Here is a 10,054-nt window from a genome sequence, read left to right on the forward strand (position 1 = left end):
TCATTTTGACAGAGGACGTCTCCTCAGTATGTTGGAGACAAATGAGCCATAAGAGCGACGTCATGATGTCAGAACAAACATTAGATTGTGATGAACTGTAGAGCTAAACTTTGACTTCAACAAATATTTTCCTAATATACTAAATGTATTTCACATTACCCTGTCACTTTGTAGTCGTGTTAGTCCAGATATAGAAAGCTATACATTTCATTTGGTGCCTTAGTTTCAATGGAAATATTATTTTTTTAAAGTCAGGGGATGAACTTGTTAGATACGGTGGTTTCTTATAAAACGTATAGAACGTTTGTTCACATGTCTGAACAGCATAAATGCACTTCATACTTTTATTTATGAGAGTTATGGTTTTAAATAAATACAGATTATGTAGAATGACAACTTTGATTGTTAAAGTTATGCCTTAATCTGTAGCTTCTTATGATGGAATATTAATGTGTAAAAGGGAAATGGAATAATAAAGTGAATTCTACAAAAAAGGAAAAAACACCACAAATACACAAAGAGGGGAAAAACATCAGAAACGCAATTAAATAAATGATTGATTAAATAAATGATTGATTCTTCTTTCTTTGGCGCCTGCTTGATTAGTTGGTCTGATTCTTTGTGTATTGAATATTCTGGGAAACTCAAACGTCAACAACAAACGAATAAGGTCAAGTAACACTTTAAAATGCCTCTTAACTAAATTGCACATACATTGAATTAATTACTGTATTTGTTTTGTTGATTTCCATACAAATGGCTTCTGCTCTTTTGTAGATCAAGGCTACTACACACACACACACACACTTCTACAGGGACAAAGTTCAACCGAGTCTTTCTAAGTTTGAGAGTCCAGACATTAGTTATGATTTATGGTTGATGCAGATCCAAATATCATCTATTAAGAAGAAGATGGCTGCAGAGGCCTTTGGAGAATGTCAACACACTTCACTTCACATCATCTGGTCATCACGTCCTCAGATATCCTCCACCTAAATTTAGCCACACTTCCTTTCACCTCATTAACCTCTTCAGGCTCACAGCCAGAACCCATCTTTCACCCATCTGTGAGAGTTTTGCCAGACTTTTGCCTGAAGATGATGTCAGAGTAAACCAGGTTTGACAAAACTCCCAGCCTGGACTTCAGGAGGACATTTAAGAACCGATTCCATCCTGAATACAGAGGAAGTTCACATTGACTTCATCGCCCTTTATGACAAAACTGCAAAGAAAGACATAACAGCTCCTGCTCCAGTCATCAAATATAATACTGCAACCAAGTGTGATCTGTAATCTGTGTGAGGAAATCTGCTTGTGCCCTTCGTTTACAAACTGAACTTCTCCAGCAAACCACAGGGGGGCAGCATTGAAACACTATGTGACAAGTTGCAGTCAATTGTTTTCATTATTGGTTTGCTTTTTGATTTAAGGTTGGAGACTCTAGGGAAGTTTATAACTTCATATATTGCTCACTTTACTTTGTTGCACTTGTTGTCATGATGTAGACATTTAAATCTCTACTCCTCTCTCCTTTGTTCCTTTCTTCCTCTCCTCTCTATCTCTGTCTTTGCAGTTGGACCCTCCTCCTTCTCCAAATGAATCATATTAACCACCAACATTCATACATCTCTGATAGATGTGTGAATGTTTCCAGTGGCGCCCAGCTGAACTGGATGAGCGTCTGGCGGATAGAAGCCAGAGAGCACCAGCATGTAACCCGGCCCAACCTGGCGCCACGATGCTAACAACACCACAGGGACGCGGCTCTGATGGTAAATGATAATAGATTTCTTATTAATTTGGTTTTCATAAGCTGCAAAAAAATGCAAGCTGATGCTTCTGGCGTTACACAGACCAGAGGCAGAGGGAGAGAAGATGGCCAGCTGGCAAACTCCTCCGAGTTGATGCACAATGCAGGCTGCCAGCTGCATCCATCAACAGAATATCAGCCTGAATGGAGAAGAGAGAGAGAGAGAGAGAGAGAGAGAGAGAGAAAGAACAGCTTCATGCTCCACTATGCCAGAGTGAGATGAAGCCTAAGGACCAGGATGACCATAATATCCCATCTTCCAAACCACTAAAAGATACAGCAGGCAGAAAGTGAACAATAGAGGAGAGAGAGTGTAGTTCAGGCGTTGCAGGACTTTTATGGACTATTTATGGGGTTGAAAACTTCTTCCTCTGGTACCCTTCAAAGATTTCTGTGATTGGAGAGCAATCACACTGCAGCCAAGGGTGGCGAGCAGGGATGTGTTCCATTGACTGGGGTTGATTACCGACCGAGTATAGGCTTGTTTTCCTGCCAGATGTGGCTCACAGATGAGGCCAGGTGGGGGGGGGGGGGGGGTGTGTGTGTGTGTGCTGCAGTAGGAATCCACTGGTGCCACAACACAAGAAAGACAAGAGGCAAGAGCAAGAGAAGACTATAGAGCGATGGAGAGGGAAGCAGCACGTGTCCAGAAGACTCAGCTACATCCACAGCTCTGTGCCTCCCATGGAGGGAGGGAAGCATGGGTGAGTCAGTGTGTGTTGGCAGAGCCCACAGTGAGACTCCACGCCTGATAACAGAGCACTAAATGCTTCAAATCTGTTCCAACACACTCTCTGCCATCATATGCTCGCTCGCTTAGACGTCTTTCAGTTTGGAAAAATTGGACACATCCTGTTGTCACGCTGACAAACAGGGGGAGGAGTCACAGCACTTCATCTCCTGGTTCTTTAAGTGTTAGAACAATTTCTCTCTCTCTCTCTGTCTCTCTCTCTCTCTCTCTCTCTCTCCAGTATGAATAAGTTAATCTAAGTTTCTTCTGCAAAGGTTCATCCCCCAATGGTGGTTTCCATAGTAACAGAGTCAGACTGTCCCTCGGGGCAGATAAGAGTATAGTGATGGTGCATGCATCTTCTAGTGTGTGTGCATGTGTGTGTGTGTGTCAGGTAAGTAAGTAATCCATGAAAAAGTCTTTCCAAGATCCATTCTGTCGCTATTGTACCTCCACTGTGTTGCCATGGCTACCTTGTCCAAGATGTCAAGGAAGGAAAGGAAAGGAAAAGGAGAGAGATGGGGTAAGTTAATGTAATAAGCATTGGCAAATAAAACAAGAGTGGTCAGGATGGAAAGGGGTGTGTGTGTGTGTGGGTGTGTGAGGGGGCGGGGGGGGTAAGAGAGGAGGATAGAATAGAGTAGAATAGAATAGATTGAATGTATTTAATTTGCCCTTCATATTGAAAACACAAAGACACAAATGTAAACATTCTATAGGTCCACAGATGTATATTCATCACCAACACACTGTAGGTAAATGCATCTGAGATTAGAACACTGGCTCTCAAACTGGCTCTTATCTGAGGCGCCCCCTGGTGGTGAACAGGAGGACAGCATCATGGCTGATATCTGGAAATTCTGGTATTTAAGCAAATTATTCAAAAATAAAGGGGAATTGTGTTTTCTAATTGATCTCTTTTAAATGAATTGTGTTTTGAAAGTGGTCCATCATGTACAGTATCACATGTGTGTTCCTCTTCTATGTCTATCAGTCGCTCCATTTCTGTGATAGATCTGAATCCACATCTTCACAGACTGAAGTTCTCCTGCCTCCTGCTCAGCTCTGTCACAAACATCCCCTCATCTTCTCAAACCTCTTGGCAGCCTGTGAATAACATCACTTGAAGCTGCAGTGGGAAACATTTATCTGGGACTGCAGCAACACTTTCTTCTCTCCGCCGCACGTTTGAGGTTTGAGCTTATTTCTCACAACTTTTCTTTTTAATTGGCCACTTCCTGTGCTTTGAGAAGAACTCGCTGTCCACAGACACAACACCAAAGATGAATGTAGCACAGCTGCACTCGGCAATTAAGATGCACAATCATGTGGAGCAAACAGGGAGATCTGCACGACAAGTATGTGTGTATGTGTGTGTGTCTGTGTGTGTGTGTGTGTAACCTTTAAAACTAAGCAAAATATAGAAGTCAAGGCAAATATATCACTGTGCAATTCATGCTATGACTCATCGGCGTGTTAAAATAAAGTGCAGTGTAATAATAAATGTTGTTGCTGCTGCTGGTTGACTGTTAAACGCTTGGCTACCTCATTAACTTGATTGCTGACATCGATGCAACTTCCTATAGAGAGAGGAACAGGAAGTTGCATTGATATTGCTGTAATTATATCGCAGAGACACTTTAAAGTAAGCTTAACTAAAGGAAGGATTGGGTTATGTACAGGGGCAAACATAGAGCAGCTTCATCTAGATGGTATTCTTTGACAAGTTGAGTTAGGAAGTGTAGAAAAGCTCCACAAATCATTGTCAGAGTGAGCCAGTTAAAATAGTACACACACACACACACACACACACACAGGCTTTGAGTGAATAAATAACACCATCTGCTGTCTTGTGAAGTGTTGTATGGTAAGCGAGGCTAATTAAGCTTGAGGAGGCAGTGTCACTCTCTCCTCTGGGTTTAAGGGAGCGCTGATTTTCTCCGCTGGTCCGCTGTCCTGTCAATTAAATGTAGTTTCCCTCTAATGGCGCTGGACTGAGTCAGCTGCCTCAGATGATCCCAGGCTCGTTTGAAAAAGGGGGCGTCGCCGCAGCGAGGGGACACGACTACATGCTCACCGATCAGAGATAATCTCTACACACTAATGCTTTAATGTGCAGGGATCGGCCACAGTAATATATACTGTGTGTGTGTGTGTGTGTGTGTGTGTTATGAGGCCACGATCTGTATGTAGAAATACTCTCTGCTTTGCTTTTTAAAGGAGCTGATTTCACAAACAAACACAAACATCACCCCCGCTCCCACTGAGAGCAAACAGCAGAGTTATTAGATGATAAGTTTATAAAGAGAGACGGCGGCTCCAGTAAAGGTGTCAAAGGATTGTTTGGTGCTTTGGATTCACACTCATATTTTGTATTTTATGAGTTTACGAACACAAATTGGATAAAAATGGAAGGTTTGTTTACACTGACGGACGGTGTGACATCATGTGATCTCATTCCAGAATTGAGATGATATCTTTACACACTCAAACTGTTTTCACACGATTGGATAGGAAAGGTATCACATCCTTTCAGGGATGAAACACAGTCCTACCCACGCCTGAGTGTGTCAATTTAAATTTCACAAATCCATTTTACAAACAAACCTTCTGTTCCCTTTCATTTCTGTGTGGAACGTTCCATTTGCTTTCACACATCATCTGGATTCATTTGTGGAATATTGAAATGAGTTTACCATCGACTGAGGAAATCCTGTCCAGCACAGCTCAACCAATCAGCATCATTACATAATATCAGTTTGTATACATATATGTTGCTTGAAATACAGTATATATATTTCCCCACAAACCAATGTAATGATTTCTGTATATAAACTGACAGAGAATACATGTTAAACTAAACATACCTGTACATCCAGGTGGAGCAGAGTGACGTCATTAGCCCAGGTCGCCTCTCAATTAGCTCCTATCATTCAAAACAAAGGAGGTTAGAACCGCGTGTGACGGCTCAGTATGAAGAGTTAAGAGGTCATAACATTACAACAATCACAAAGTTGACACAACACACACACACACACGGTGTGAAAAGAGGCCCAAATAGCGCCGAGGATAGCGCTAGTGTTAGCATTAGCGGTTGTGATAAACAATTAAGACAAACAGGTGTGTAAAAATAGAAGAACAGAGTTAACATACACAGTTATAACATCTCATAAAAGACGATATTACGGCAGTGTTTGTATCAGAACTTAATTAATAATATGATAATAATTAGTGGTAATAATGAATGTGAAAACAGAGCTAAAGTCACTCACTTCGAACAGACTGAGGATGGATGGACTACAGGAAGCACTTTGGGACAAACTTAACAGATCATCTCCAACACAGCATAACACCTCAAATTGAAGGATTTGTAGTGAAATTAAAACATGTGTACTCTGAAAACATTGATACTCTGAAATATCCTATTATAATCTAAACCCTGTTACATGTGTGTGTATAAAGGGACATATTTGTCTGTATGTTTCTTTCATTTTTAGTGTGTATGTGGGCTTAGTATTTCTATTACTGTATGTGCATTAACCATCTCTTTCACAGTCACTCACTCTCTGGGTGTGTGAGTGTGTGGGTGTGTGTGTGTGTGTACACTCCTCACTCTTGGCAGCAGAGGCCACATGTGTCGTGACAATTAGGGAGGAGACTGACAGAATGGATTTCCTGTTTGACAAATAAGAAGACAGCCAACAATGCCAGTAATGCCAGTGCGCACACACACACACACACACACACACACACACACACACACACACACACACACACACACACACACACACACACACACACACTCACATACACACAGAGGAGGATTATATTCCCCTGTAGAAATCACAAACAAACTAAGCATGAAATGTTGTTTGGGTTATATGTACAATGAACCTCAGCACAGATATGACTCTGGTGTGTATACACACATTTGATGGGGTGACGTACAAAGCTGATAACATACAGATAAGAAGGCCATACGTAGATAAAGGAACTGTAGAGGTGAGATAGAATGAAGTTATAGAAGGAGTGAAGACCTGTGCTCTGACATGCATGTGATGTTCTACAGAATATGATCAGTCTACAACCTGTGCCATCCACCAGCTTGTCACATTTGTTCATTTATGTGCATAATCACACATGCATACACTAAAACTGGTCTCACAAACACACACACACACACACACACACACACTGACTCCATTGCTGTCACACTGCTGCTCCTCTTCCCAAGGGGCCTCCTGGCAGCACACACACACTCACTCCATCCAACACTGGGAACCGACCATCACAACTGATGGTCTGTCACACACACACACATGGCAACACTGCAAATAAGCAGACTCACAGTGGAGCTGCAAAGCAAAGCAAACACACACACACTCTCTGCTTTATTGAGGTCAGCGGGGTCTTGGGCAGGCTGTACGTTTGTCGAGCTGGAAATTGTCTGCCGCGTGAATTGGTCACAAGGTGGTGGAGGTGGTGTGAATCTGTACCTTCCTCCACTCTTTGACGTAGGATCGTACCACAACACTGACATTCCTCCATCGGGCTGCAGTAAGAATACAGCTGCATCGTACAAAGAACCACAAATGAAAGGTTTACACTCGTCCAGTGTTTATATATAGGTGTATATACAGGTAATTCTATAGATTATATAGAGATTCCATGATACCTGGGCTTTTTTTAGCCTCACATTTGTCATGAAATCAAACAGGAATGCCACACTTCAGTTAATTGCAGCCTCTTATGTCATGAGCCTTCAGTATTGAATCGCTCCTGCGACACAAAGGCAACGACCGTATGTTCATGTTTGGCCTGGATCCATTTTCTATCTGCAGAATAGATGAACGCACACATTGGCCGCGCACCTTGACAACCATCACCATACACTGGGAGCCCATCGATCGACAGGGTGTCCAATATGTGCGTAAGTGCAGGGCCGCAGTGGTGCACAGGTTGGGATAATTACATTTCATTCTGTCAGGAATGATGAAAGAGTGGAATCACCGAGGAAAATGAGAAGCAGCTGAAATGAGAAGAGGTTAGATGTGGTATTAGTGAGAGAAGGTGATGAGGCTCATCTTTGACTCACATTAGAAACCCCATTAAGTGTACAGAAGTGAAAGGGCAAGTTAGAACAGAATGTCATCCAAGGGACACCAATAAAGGGTAAAGTCTGGCCTCTTATTGGTCCTCCAGCCTAAAAACCATTACTGTTACGCAACACTATTACTTTTGTGTGGTAGCAGAAACCACATTAAAAGTTAGGCTCAAATATAAAAACTCTGATGTATTGTATTTATTATGTTACAGGTGAGGAACAAAGTCAACTTCTCTCCCTGGAGCACATTTCATTTTGTTACCAGCCCTAATATCTGACTTATTACCGAGAATTAAAGCAAAACAAACACATCTCTGGTCACTTACAGCCTAATTATGGAGCATACCGGCCCAGCTGGTGGGAGGAACCTGCTCTCTGCTCGTAACAGTAACAGCATACTGCTTTCTATTCAATCACATCACCATTGATTCAAAGGGAGTTCACACAAAGCAACCATGCAGCAAAGTGAAATTACAGAAGGTGAAGTGAATTAATGAATAAATTGAATAGTAGTGGTCAGATTTCATAAAACTTCAAATCCATTCAAAGAGTATAGCAGGTGTCTCTTATGAACACCGACCCATGGCCCGGTCCGGCTGCTCTCTGTGCCACAGTGCACGCCTCACTCATCCCATCGCCCGTGGGAACGACTCTCACAATGGCCCTTCAGGCTGAGTGAAGTGCTGTTCACAGACACACAGTGTGCTTATGTTTCTGTGCTGTTGGCAGTCAATACGGCCTGTTTGAAGAAGTTGTAATTGCACGTATTATAGAGAGCCGTCTGTGTCAACTGCCTCTGTACGCTGTCAATTGAATGTCACTTATCTCTACCCGCAATTCCCCACTGCTTTCAACAACTCCTATGGGTTCCAGGCTTTTCAACTGAAGCCATTCTCTTTGTATATACAGAACAATGCCTGATTGTTTAGAGGTGATTGATTGGCTTATTGAATATACATTCTCACAGAGTAATGCACACACAGACTTCAATACACAAAGAAAATGCAACCGTCATTTATAATTTGATAATCTTGCACCAAAGAAATGATCAAATAAATCGAGGTAGTGCAGATTTTCAAAATGCCTTTAATTTAGTGGAGAATTGGAGGAAATTCATGCAATCAAACAGAAAGATAACGGTCAAAATCTCCTTTTAAGAACATTCTTCACTGTGTGTCTTAGAAGGCTGGTGACAAACATGATGAAACCATAACAACATGGTCCTCAGTGTTATTGGTAAGGTAGGTACGGATAACACTAGATGAATATTGGGTAAATACAAAAACAAACAGGTCTGGTTCCTGCTGCTCAGTGGATGATGACCACATGCCTTCATTGCCCTCCTCCCTGCAGCCAAGCCCCTCCCCACTGCATTAACACCGCTATATTTAGATCCAGGATCCAGAATACAGTGGCCAAGTAATCACCCCCATCCTGTGTGAGTGATGAACCGCTCTGAGCCTCCCTCCAAGCCACTGCGGGGGGCTGAGGAGTCTCTGCCAGGCCTCTGCCACACAACATGGTGGTCTGCATCAGCTGGCATGTTGCAGAATAACAGACCTTCACCTCACTTTCTACAGTCTCACACACAAATGCACACACACACACACACACAAACACACACACACACACACACACACACACACAGAGAGAGAGAGAGAGATAGGGAGAGAGAGAGACAGAGAGAGAGAGAGAGAGAGAGAGAGAGAGAGAGAGAGAGAGAGAGTCTCTCGTCACACTATCAATTCTCAGTGGGTGAAATGGGTGAAAATAGTTTGTATAAAATATCCAAAGTAAAATTAGGCTCAGTTTTATATGAAATTGTTAAGTCAACTCCAAATGGCACCACAGTTGCAGTGACTTATAACATTTACAAAGTACTAATTATAAACATTGACTCTGAAAGACAAACGACAGCATGGCAGTAGCAGATGATGGGGGATTAATAAACACACACACACACACACACACACACACACACACACACACACACACAAGGGCATACACATGGATACGCCACTGTACTCATCGAGCCAAACTTGGTTTCCGTGGTAACAATCCCCCACCCCCTGCCCCAACTTCATCAGCAATCTATTTTAATTAAAGCGTGCAAGATGCCAAAGGCCAATCACTCGGTCGTCACTGAGTCCGTGTCTCCGTCCTGTCATGTTTGCTTTGACTCACAGTGGATCCTCCATTCCATCACTCCATTCCATTCCTCTGTACTGGTGTAGGTGGTTACTCTCTCTCTCTCTAACGCTCTCTCTCTGTCTTTCTATCTCGTGTATCATTGTGTGTTGAACGTCTTAACCATATGGAGTCTCCAGTCATTTAGCAAATTTTACTTTGCATTGAAATCGTCTTACATCTCCCACCAAAAACCAAACATTGGCACTGTAAACAATCCTTT

Source organism: Genypterus blacodes, unplaced genomic scaffold (genome assembly GCF_046128005.1).
Source record: "Genypterus blacodes isolate CSIRO-AG114 ecotype Tasmania unplaced genomic scaffold, CSIRO-AGI_Gbla_v1 ptg000258l_1, whole genome shotgun sequence".
Taxonomy (NCBI): domain Eukaryota; kingdom Metazoa; phylum Chordata; class Actinopteri; order Ophidiiformes; family Ophidiidae; genus Genypterus; species Genypterus blacodes.